Raw genomic sequence first — 12,684 nt, forward strand, 5'->3', positions numbered from 1 at the left:
ACTGGTCTTTGTTTTATTAATTTAAAAAATTTATTATTATGAAACATCACATGTGTTTGGTAGGAATTTAGATAAGTCATATAAGCAAAAGCAAGAACTTGGAGACCAGCAGTCTTAATGTGGTCCCTCCAGCTTCTTAGCAGAGTGTGTACGTGTGTGTATGCACATGTGTAAGCGTGTGTGTTATATATCTTTGAACAAAGTGAAACGGCATCATGCATGCTATTTTCAAAACTGCTTTCCTTAGTTAAAAGTCTCTAGGACTGGGGACATGGCTTGGTGGTGGAGTATTTGCCTGGTGTACACAAGCCCTGGTTCCATTCCCCAGCACCGTGTGCGTGTACACACACACACACACATACACACACACACTCTCACACACACATGGATTGCATTTTTCTAGAGGAAAATAATTTGTTTCTTTCTATAAGAAAATCAGCTCAGTTGGCCCAAAGGTATCCCTTACAATTAGTTGTTCCTTTAAAGCTAAAGACGCCCAGGCCCTAACTGGGCCTGTGCTAACTCCACCCATCCCCATGAACTCTGTGTCCTGAGCGACCCAGTGCCATGGCCCCCCCTTCCCCCCTCTGCCTCATCCTTTAATTTTCCATCCTTTACTTTTACATGAATCTGGATTGCTGGGGTCAGATCATTTATTCTGCTTAAGTTCCTACTTTCTGGACTTCTTATCTGGTAACTTCCTCATGGTGTAACTTAGCTTATCACTGTATCTTAGTGAGAGATCTTTATCCACTGCAAATTCTAGAGGGCCACTCAAACCCAGTGAATTAAAGTCTTCAGAAACTATGGCCTGGGAATCTTCAGTCCTTGCACTTCCTTGGGTACATCTGAGTTTGAAAACTAAGGTGTCCTGGCTCCTTCAGCTGAGAAAAATGAGTGGCCTCTTACCGTACAGAGAACATTGCCTTGTGGGTCTGCATTCAGATGGTGTTCGGTGACCTCAGAGCTTTGCATCCCTCTCCAATGCTGGACTAATGGGGCCCAGGCCCTGCCATTGGTTTACATTCATTCTGTGATGAGAGTCTCCCCTGGGCTGGAAGGAGCTTCCATCCGCAGCCTGCAGCTGGTGCTTTTGCTAGGGGCTTACCTGTGCTTGCAATTTTCCCAGCAAAATCCATGCTCTCTGAGTCCTGGTGGTGGGGTCTGGCCAGGTGTGGCTAAGTGGGGATAGGAGGAGCGTGGAATATTCCAGAAAGCCTCAGACACTGGTGTGAAGCTGAGACTCAGAAGTGCTCAGTCCTACTTTAGCCCCTTCCCGCCATGTGGAGCAGGTTCATGAGAGGCCTGTGGCACCGCAGGACAGGGCAGGGCAGGGGCTGCTGGGAGCTCAGGCTCAGGGCTGCTGCTTCTCTCCAGAGAACCAGAGGTAGTGCTTCAAATGCTGCTTCTCAAACTGGGGCACACATCTGGAATACGTAATCGCTCTTTATTTGTTTAATCAAAGAAAAATATCATCACACATATATTACCTAGGCACTGTAGAAGGTTAGGAAAGTCGGTGTGGCAAAACCAAGAACCTAAAATTGCCTTGAGATTTCCACACCTGATGCTACTGCGTGTCTTTCAGATGCTTTCTAGGCAGGCATGCATGCACCTTATGTGTCGACACATGTGTACGCGTCTGCAGATAGGCCTCTTGCTTGGAGTTTCTTCTTGGTGGAGGTTTGGGTCTTTCTCAGTGAAGCACTCTCTGTCGAGGGGCTCCGGCCCTGGAAGATCCTTCCAGGGTCTGGATAAACTGTCGGAAAAATCAGGTTGTTTCTCGTTCTTTGGAGCAGTGCCAAGCACACTCCAGCTGGCAGCCGGCCTCGGCAGCTCCTTCCGTGATCAACACGGTCCCCAAATTCAAGGGCATCTCACTCTCTATGCATGTGTTCTCTCCGTTGCCTTCTGCCTGGGGTTTCTTCCTCATCTCAATATTTCAGTGCCTGAAACAAACGGGGCAGTGAGGTTTGTGATGGTAGGACTGCCCACACCATACTTCTTGGGCAGGCAGTAATTAGAGAGTCAGAAGCAAAGCTGTGCTCAGTGTCTAATGTCCCCATCCCAGGTGACCATCTCTCATGGTCCTCAGTTTTCAGAAAGTATCCCAACCAAGCTATGCCAACATTCACTTTGCTACTCTTAAGTAAACAAAGCCAGGGAACCAGACCTCCTAGGGTCTGCCCCTGAGTGACAGCTGATTCATCCACTCTCCCCTCTCAGGGTCCTAGGGCTCTGAGCTCTGCTGCTTCCTGCTGGCTTCTCAAACTATCAGATCATAGGGAATTTCAAAGATTGCATGGTATTTATCTAGCCATTTTTAAAAGATGAAGTTGGAGGCACTTTGGGTTTCCATTCATTCAGGAACCATTAAATGGTGAGGAAGATCATTTCAATGAAAGCTCTGGAGAACTCTCACAAACAAAGCTTCCCAAAGAGTGGCCAAAACGTCACATTAAACCAGGCCAACTGAGGTCTACAATATGAGGTCCATGTGTGTTTTGACTCTCAACTATGGCTGCCAGGTCTTTCAGAATAAAATCATGTGATATCCTGGCTGAGATTCCCAGTGTTCTGTGGAAAGTCACCCTGGGCTTCAATTTCAGTTTCCAAGGGTGACTCTCATGTGTGGCCTCAGAAAATCATAACACAATTCATGGCAACACTTCTCTGAGGTCAGTTCCAGAACTCAGTCTCCAAGGGGAATCACACCAGACTTCAAGCCCAGGCGGACACAGTCATCTCTTCCACAGCCACACAAATGACCACAATTCAAACCAAAACACTGCCACAAGGCCCTCAACTTCTTCCATATAGACAATACTCATAACCTCTGGCTGGAGGTTTCCAGGAGGGGCGCAGCCTAAGACAGTGTCCACAATAAGCTCCCTTGCACCTCATTTGCCAAATGTCAGGGTGGCCTGGACACCCTTCCTTTGAACCCAGAGTGATCAAATAGCCCTGCCTTTAATACTGCTCAGCTTCTCCACATTGAGGCCTGCGGATGGTGGGGTATGAATTCTTTGTGTGAATTGGAGTCATGAGAAAACCCAAGCACATAATGGCTAGCCTCTGCAGGGCTTTGAAGAACTTATTTGACAAAAAGGATCCATATTCTCACTTGATTGAGGTCAAGAAACTTACAGAGGAAGGTGAGAGACTTCATCCACAATGACTGCTTTTTTGCCATATTGGCTTTGGATGCACATATGGGATCTTTCTTAAGATCCATCAGATGCTGACAATCTAAGCTACAGCCTCACACAGGGCCAAGAGGCTGATTCAGACACATCTCTTTGCAAAGAAATTAAGAAAAGAGCCACAGGTGATGCCCATTCGTTTGCATTTGAAAACTGTTTTCTTCAGGCTTCACAAAGGGATGCCCTGAGGCAAACACCTTGCTGACATCCAGGGAAACAGAACAATAGGTAAGCAAGTGGCCTAAAGCAAGGTTTCTCTACTGAGACTTTACTGGGCCCACTGATATCTGAGTTTTCTGAGGTGCTCACCATTCCTTTCAGCTATCCAGTACATGGTCATGTCACCAAGCTTGGAGGTGGTACATATCTTGGACACAAAACCATGAGCCTATTCTGAAGAGTGGTTAGAATTCAGGAAGAAAACGGGAATTTTTGAAGATACTAGGTGTTGCCCATGGATAAGGCAAGCCGCAGGCCATTCATAAATTGGGCAAAACGAATGCTGGAAGTTTTCTACTAGACAGGACACATCCATTGATGCATTCTCTTTTCTAATGTCTACAACCACGGACACAGTGGGATACACAGACATAGCAACACTCGCCTTGTCAAAAGACTTGCTAGAAACAGTCCACTCAAAACAAAACAAACCGCCTTTCCTAGCTCTTCTCAGAACATGAGACAAAACCACAAACTTACATTCACACCCACAAAGCCATCTCCTTCCCCCAAGAAGGTCTGTGACTACCCGCAGTGTCCTCTGACTGGTGGGCCATACTATGTTCCCCAAAAATGGCCTGTTCTGTCTCACATATGGCCATTTTGGCCAGTTCTGTGAAGTTTTCAGGAACCAGGGGTGAGCCACTACCTGCTTTCTTAGGAAACACCCCCTTCAGAGCTTTCCTTTCAATTGGCCATCCTCACATCTGTAGGTACCAAGAAAGACTGACTCTGTCCTTGGTAAATCTAAACGAGTGAGCCCACTGGGACTGGCACTAGGATTGCCTCTGGGTGCCTGGCTTCCTGGATTCCAAGTTCAGAAAGTTCCAACACCAAAAAAGTGTGGTGAGGTCACTTCCTTCAGGAACTGAAAGAGGTCACTGCCTTAAAAACCAATTTGTCCTAACTCTTGCTTCCAAGGGTCCCATGAGATGGAGGCTGCCCCTGCTTCCTGTAACACTTTCCAAAGTTAGAATGGTATATCAACCATAGGCACCCAGGAAAAGCTCTCCACACAGGCCTGGTTTGGTCCATCTTGTCTACATTAAGAAGAGAGAGGCTCATTCAGGCAAATCACTTCATCCTGACCAGGTTGTTTGCTACGGAAGATGACATTGGCTCTCTCAGGTCCTTCCTAGCTGCCTACACCTTCTCCAGAGATCATTTCTGCATGGACCTTTGAGGTTCTCAGCAGGTGGAAGATCCCCTACATTCCTGTATTGTAAGACCAACTCTGTTGCTGCTCTTCTGTAAAGTTAGATTGAGAGAAGAGTATATGCTTGGGGTTAAGAACATGTTCGATTAGGGTTAGGAATCATTCTGCTGGATGAAGAATGGTATTGGGAACCTGTGATATTTATAATAATAGAGAGGTGAAATATATGTATGAAAACAGAAATCTAAGTAAGATTTTAAGGCCAGAAGGGCATTGGGCCCTTGATTGGTATACTTAGCTATGAATTACATTCTGTACAGGTGTCTCCAATAAAGACATATACAATGGCACAGGACCTTGTACCTTGGATGATTCAATGTAGAAGAGAACATCCAGTCAAAAATGGATAGTAGGTAGGATTAGGAAGATAGTCAGTGGTTTTGGAAGAAGAGTGAGCATGAAATTTGGACCAAAAGTTCTTTAGCAATAGGGTGTCTGTTAGAACAGAGTAAATGAAAATGTCAGCACATGTGAAGAGTCAGTCACAATTATGAACTGGAGAAAATATGTAGGAAAGCAGATATGAATATAGACATTAGGAAATCAGGCAAAGTATAAAGTGAGTGACAGGATAAGACATTTTCAACAGGGTTGAGGTTGAATATATAATCTTAGGCAGAAACAAATGTATAGTCACCAATAGGATTGACATTTGAGAGCATTAGGCAATCTGGACAAGGATTTTTTAGTAATCTATGTGCACTTTCCAATTAGGCTTTGGTACAATCATAAGTGTGACCTTTGCATTTTGTGTCCAGAATATCACTGTGATAAAATGTATATGTAGATCAGGTGACATGAGTATTTCTTCCACCATTTTATGAAGCAATATGTTGAAGACTTATAAATTAGCATTCGGGGTTACAAATAGGTGTACCCTGGGTCTATGAGTATAGAGATAATGCGTGAATAGACCATACTGTGAATGAACAATATAAATGGTTCCAATTTAAATAATGGATTGAATTGATATCTGAAAATATATAGGAAATCTTATACTGATAGAGCATCATTCATTTCAACCAGTTATACATCTAATGGTAATATTGGGGTTATGGTTTACCCTGAATGGTGTGTGAGTTTTTCTTCAAAAGTGATTATGGAAATCCAAAATAATGTGTTTGGAAAGAAGTCTCATGAAAAGACCAGTCCAGAAACATGGAGAAATACATGTGTTCTGAAGCAGGATTTGATTAAAAGTGAACCAAATGCCTAGAAATTTTTGAACTTGAGGATGAAATATATATCCTATGATGTGCATGAACTGAAAAAATAGTAATGTAGCAGTGTTGAATAAAAATGAATGTCAAAATACACATCATGTCCCACAAGAGTCTACTTGCATTGATGTAAAACAGGGTCAGTTACTGTAGAAATGTAAGGATTTCTATGCACCATTCACTGAAGTTAGTGTTCAGTACTAGGAAACAAATATGAATTTCAGGTGGATGAATATTTCTGAGAATAATCTTGTGAAAAGTTGATTATAAATCCACATACATGAACATGAATTTAGGGAGTGTAAAATAAGACACATATATTTAATATTTTGAAAAATCTGGAGAGTGTGTGTGTGTATATATACATATATATATATATATATATATATATATATATATATATATATACATGAAACACACACACAGACACATTAAAAAGTAGAAATATGTATGCCAATTGAAATTCATCATGAAATATATATCATCCACAGATTCAAAAATATTTATTTTACTGAACATAGGTTTATGTATCATGTTGTTCAAGTAGGAAGCTTACCCACAGGTTCATTTTCAGTTCCAAGAGCATTTAGGAGGAGTGATCTCTTCTCACAGTTTGTATCTGCCAAGTCAGCCACCTCACAAGAATATAGCTGGGAAACCAGGTAGGATTCTATATGTGCATGTAAAAATACATGTGCTAAATAGGCTACAGAGAAAGGGAGACAGGAATTCACATATTTCTTAAGTTTAAAAACACATGGAGAACTATTACACTGGACTAGATTCGTAACACCTACACTTTATAATGCAAAAGGCCTGTCCAACTACACACCATGCCTACTCTGAACTGCTTGTATTTCTATTCTGTTTGGGTTATTTTTCTCCATCACATGAGGATTCCTAGTCAGAGTCTAGTAGGGTATGGGTTAGGGTCAGGGATTCAGTATTTGGAATGGAAGATAGGAAAATGAATCCAATGTGTATGCAAATATGTGCTACTCAAAAATCTTCCCACTGTCATCCAGAACAATGCCTTGACATTACCCTCGCCCCAAGTAAGACTCAATTCGAGGATAAGAGTTAGAAAATCTTTGAATACATATGTGGAATGAAAAATGCTCAGGAGTTTACAACTTTGGAGGTGGTAGAGGAGTTTTTATAAGTAAGGAACAGGATAAACACTTCACAACCATGGAGCTCTGCTGGGCTAAAGACTTCTTGAGAAACTGCCTCTGAGGTTAGGCTCTTGAAATATATGTTGTTGTCAGGAGCATTAGCTTCCTTTGTAGTGAGACTATCAAAGCTGGGTCTGCATCTAAGTGACCAGGAGGACATGATTTCTGATTTTCCAATGAACATGAGGCACAAATGATGAATACTCTCTTTGTAGGTAAACTGTGGCCACTGAGGGCTAAGCGTCTCTCTGTGGGGACTGTGAAGGAATTTGGTCATCCTCCACTTTTCGTGGTGTTTCTTGCTCCTGCACTGGGAGTTTGGTATTTCCTTCACAAAATACAAGGAGTTCAACTGGGACACAGTGCTGAAGGGAGTTCTGTCACTTGTGGTGGGTCAGGGTCCTAGGAGAATGCACCAACCATTCTTCTATCCCATAAAGATTGGCCCCTTGACCATAGGAACCTGATTCTGAATATTGCCCTGACACCTCCCCATATAAAAAGATGCCTTTATATATAAGGGTCTGCTGGCTGCACCACGTCAGTCACAAGCCATTTGGAAGCCCATGGCAGATCCACATGGTCCCACCACAGATGTTTTATCACACACCTGAACACCACTGCTCTAGGCCCACTACTCAGCAGGCTCCACCTTACTGGCATCTCTGTTCTACATCATTTTTATGCAACCCAGTCAATCAAGGCACCTGTCTGGTACACTCATGATCAGCAACAGGGCATCCAAAGGTTCTCCAGTGACACCTGGTCATAGGAATTTCAAAGATTGTATAGTATTTATCTAGCCATTTTTAAAGGATGAAGTTGGAGGCACTGTGGGTTTCCATTCATTCACGAACCATTAAATGGTGAAGAAGATGACTTCAATGAAAGCTCTGGAGAACACTCACAAACAAGGCTTCCCAAAGAGTGGCCATAACGTCACATGAAACCAGGCCAACTGAGGTCAACAATGTGAGGTCCATGTGTGTTTTGAGTCTCAACTATGGCTGCCAGGTCTTTAAGAATAAAATCATGTTATATCCTGTCTGAGATTCCCAGTGTTCTGTGGATAGTCACCCTGGGCTTCGATCTCAGTTTCCAGGGGGACTCTCATGCATGGCCTCAAAAAATCCCAAAACAATTCATGGCAATACTTCTCTGAGGTCAGTTCCACAACTCAGTCTTCAAGGGGAATCACACCAGAGTTTAAGCCCAGGCGGACCCAGTCATCTCTTCCACAGCCACTCTAATGACCACAATTCAAACCAAAACACTGCCACAAGGCCCTCATTTTCTACCATATAGACAATCCTCATAACCTCTTGCTGGAGGTTTCCATGAGGAGCGCAGCCTAAGACACTTTCCACAATTAGCTCCCTTGCGCCTCATTTGCCTAATGTCAGGGTGGCCTGGACACCCTTCCTTTGAACCAGGAGTGACCAAATAGGCCTGCCTTTAATACTGCTCAGGTTCTCCACTTTAAGGCCTGCTGATGGTGGGGAATAGATTCTTTGTGTGAATTGGAGTCATGAGGAAACACAAGCACATAATGGATAGCATCTGCAGGGCTTTGAATAACTCATTTGACCCAAAGGATCCCTATTCTCACTTGACGGAGGTCAGGAACCTTACAGAAGAAGGTGAGAGACTTCATCCACAATGACTGTTTTTTTGCCATATTGGCATTGTATGCACATATGGAATCTTTCTTGAGATTCATCAGGTGCTGACAATCTAAGCCACAGCCTCACACAGGGCCATGAGGCTGATTCAGACACATCTCTTTGCAAAGCAGTTAAGCAAAGAGCCACAGGTGATGCCCATTCGTTTGCATTTGAAAACTGTTTTTTTCAGGCTTCACAAAGGGGTGTCCTGAGGCAAAGACCTTGCTGACATCCAGGGAAACAGAACAATAGGTAAGCAAAAGGCCTAAAGCAGGGTTTCTCCACTTAGAATTTACTGGGCCCACTGATATCTGAGTTTACTTACATGCTCGCCATTCCATTCAGCTCTCCAGTACATGGCCATGTCACCAAGCTTTGAAGTGCTACATATCTTGGACACAAAACAATGAGCCTTTTCTAAAGAGTGGACAGAATTCAGGAAGAAAACAGGAATTTAGCAAGATAGTAGGTGTTGCCCATGGATAAGGAAAGCTGCAGTCAATTCATAAATTTGGCAAAATGAAGCTGGAATCTTTCTACTACACAGGACACATCCATTGATGCATTATCTTTTCTAATGTCTACAACCACGGACACAGTGGGATACACAAACATAGCAACACTCGACTTGTCAAAAGACTTGCTAGAAACAGTCCACTCCAAACCAAATAAACCACCTTTTCTAGCTCTTCTCAGAACATGAGACCAAACCACAAACTTACACCCACACCCACAAAGCCACCTCCTTCCCCCAAGGAGGTCTGTGACTACCCGCAGTTTCCTCTTACTGGTAGGCCATACTATGTTTTCCCGAAATGGCCTGCCTGTCTCAGATCTGGCCTCCTTGGCCAATTCTGTGAAGTTGTCAGGAGCCAGGGGTGAGCCACTACCTGCTTTCTCAGGAAAGACCCCCTTCAGAGCTTTCCTGGCAATTGGCCATCCTCACATGTGTAGGTACCAAGAAAGACTGACTCTGTCCTTGGTAAATCCAAACAAGTGAGCCCACTGGGACTGGCACTGGGACTGCCTCTGGGTGCCTGGCTTCTTGGATCCCAAGTTCAAAGAGTTCCATCACCAAGGAAGTGTGGTGAGGTCACTTCCTTCAGAAACTGAATGAGGTCACTGCCTTGGAAACCACTTTGTCCTAACTGTTGCTTCTAAGGGTCCTGTGACATGGAGGCTGCCCCTGCTTTCTGTGACACTTTCAAAAGTTAGAATGGTATATCAACCATAGGCACCCAGGAAAAGCTCTCCACACAGGCCTGGTTTGGTCCATTTTTTCTACATTAAAAAGAGAGACGCTCATTCAGACACACCCCTTCATTCTGACCAGGTAGTTTGCCACGGAAGATGACTTTTGCTCTCTCAGTTCCTTTCAAGCGGCCTACATCTTCTCCAAGGATCATTTTTGCATGGACCTCTGAGGTTCTAAGCAGGTAAAAGATCTCCTACATTTCTGTATTGTAAGACCAACTCAGTCCCTGCTCTTGTGTAAAGTTAGATTGATGTAACAGTGTATGCTTGGGGTTAAGAACATGTTTGATTTGGGTTAGGAATCATTCTGCTGGATGAAGAATGGTATTGGGTACCTGTGATATTTATAATAATATAGAGGTGAAATATATGTATGAAAACAAAAATCTAAGTAAGATTTGAAGGCCAGAAAGGCATTGGGCCCTTGATTGGGATACTTAGCTTTGAATTATATTCTGTACCGATGTCTCCGATAAATCCATATACAATAGCACAGGACCTTGTACCTTGGATGATTCAATGTAGAAGAGAGCATCCAGTCAAAAAGGGATACTAGGTAGGATTAGGACAATAGTCAGTAGGTTTAGAAAGAAGAGTGAGTATGAAATTTGGACCAAAATTTCTTTAGAAATAAGGTGTCTGTTAGAACAGAGTGAATGTAAATGACAGCACATGTGAAGAGTCAGTGACAATGATGAACTGGGGAAAATATGTAGGAAAGCAGATATGAATATAGACATTAGGAAATCAGGCAAAGTATAAAGTGAGTGATAGGATTAGACATTTTCAACAGGGTTGAGGTTTAATATATACTCTTAGGCAGAAACAAATGTATAGTCACCAATAGGATTGACATTTGAGAGCATTAGGCAACCTGGACAAGGATGTTTTGAGTAATCCATGCTCACTTTCCAATTTGGCGTTGGTACAATCATAAGTGTGACCTTTGCATTTTGTTTCCAGAATATCACTGTGATAAAATGTATATGTAGATCAGGTGACATGAGTATTTCTTCCACAATTTTTGGGAGCAATATGTTGAAGACGTATAAATTAGCATTCTGGGGTAAAAAGAGTTATACCCTGGGTCTATGAGTATAGAGAAAATGCATAAATAGATCATACTTTGAATGAAGAATATAAATGGTTCCAATTTAAATAATGGATTGAATTGATGTCTGAAAATATATAGGAAATCTTATACTGATAAAGGATCATTCATTGCAACCAGTTATACATCTAATGGTAATATTGGGGTTATGGTTTACCCTGAATGGTTTGTGATTTTTGCTTCAAATTGATTATGGAAATCCAAAAGAATGTGTTTGGAAAGAAGTCTCATGAAAAGACCAGTCCAGAAACATGGAGGAATACATGTGTTCTGAAGCAGGATTTAATTGAAAGTGAACCAAATGCCTAGAAATTTGTTAACATGAGGATGAAATATATATCCTATGATGTGTATCAACTGAAGAAATAGTAATGTAGCAGTGTTGAATTAAAATGAATGTCAAAATACACATCATGTCCCATAGGAGTCTACTTGCATTGATGTTAAACAAGGTCAGTTACTGTAGAAATGTTAGGATTTCTATGCACCATTCACTGAAGTTAGTTTTCAGTACCAAGAAACAAATATGTATTTCAGGTGGATGAATATTTCTGAGAATAATCTTGTGAAAAGTTGATTATAAATCCACATACATGAACATGAATTTAGGGAGTGTAAAATAACACACATATTTTTAATATTTTGAAATATCTGGAGAGTGTGTGTGTATATATACATATACATATATATATATATATACAAAAAACACACACACACACAGACACATTAAAAAGTAGAAATATATATGCCAATTGAAATTCATCATGAAATATATATCATACACAGATTCAAAAATATTTATTTATACTGGACATTGATTTACGTATCATGATTTTCAAGTAGGAAGCTTACCAACAGGTTGTTTTTCAGTTCCAACAGCATTTAGGAGGAGTGATGTCTTCTCACAATTTGTATCTGCCAAGTCAGCCACCTCACAAGAATGTAGCTGGGAAACCAGGTAAGATTCTCTATGTGCATGTAAAAATACATGTGCTGAATAGGCTACAGAGAAAGAGAGACATGAATTCACATATTTGTTAACTTTAGAAATACATGGAGAACTATTACATTGGACTAGATTCATAACACCTACCCTTTATAATGTAAAAGGCCTGTCCAACTACACACCATGCCTCCTCTGAACTCCTTGTATTTCTATTGTGTTTGGGTTATTTTTCTCCATCATATTAGGATTCATAGTCAGAGTCTAGTAGTGTCAGGGATTCAATATTTGGAATGGAATATAGGAAAATGAATCCAATGTTTATGGAAATATGTGCTACTCAAAAATCTTCCCACTGTCATCCAGAACAATGCCTTGACATTACCGTCTCCCCAAGTAAGACGCAATTCGAGGAGAAGAGTTAGAAAATCTTTGAATACATATGTGGAATGAAAAATGCTCAGGAGTTTACAACTTTGGAGGTGGTAGAGGAGTTTCCATAAGTAAGGGACAGGATAAATACTTTACAAACATGGAGCACTGCTGGGCTAAAGACGTCTTGAGAAACTGACTCTGAGGTTGGGCTCTTTAAATATATGTTGTTGTCAGCAGCTTTAGCTTCATTTGAAGTGAGACCATCAAAGCTGGGTCTCCATCTAAGTTAGCTGGAGGACATGGT

The sequence above is a fragment of the Ictidomys tridecemlineatus genome, chromosome 7, assembly GCF_052094955.1.
Source record: "Ictidomys tridecemlineatus isolate mIctTri1 chromosome 7, mIctTri1.hap1, whole genome shotgun sequence".
NCBI lineage: Eukaryota > Metazoa > Chordata > Mammalia > Rodentia > Sciuridae > Ictidomys > Ictidomys tridecemlineatus.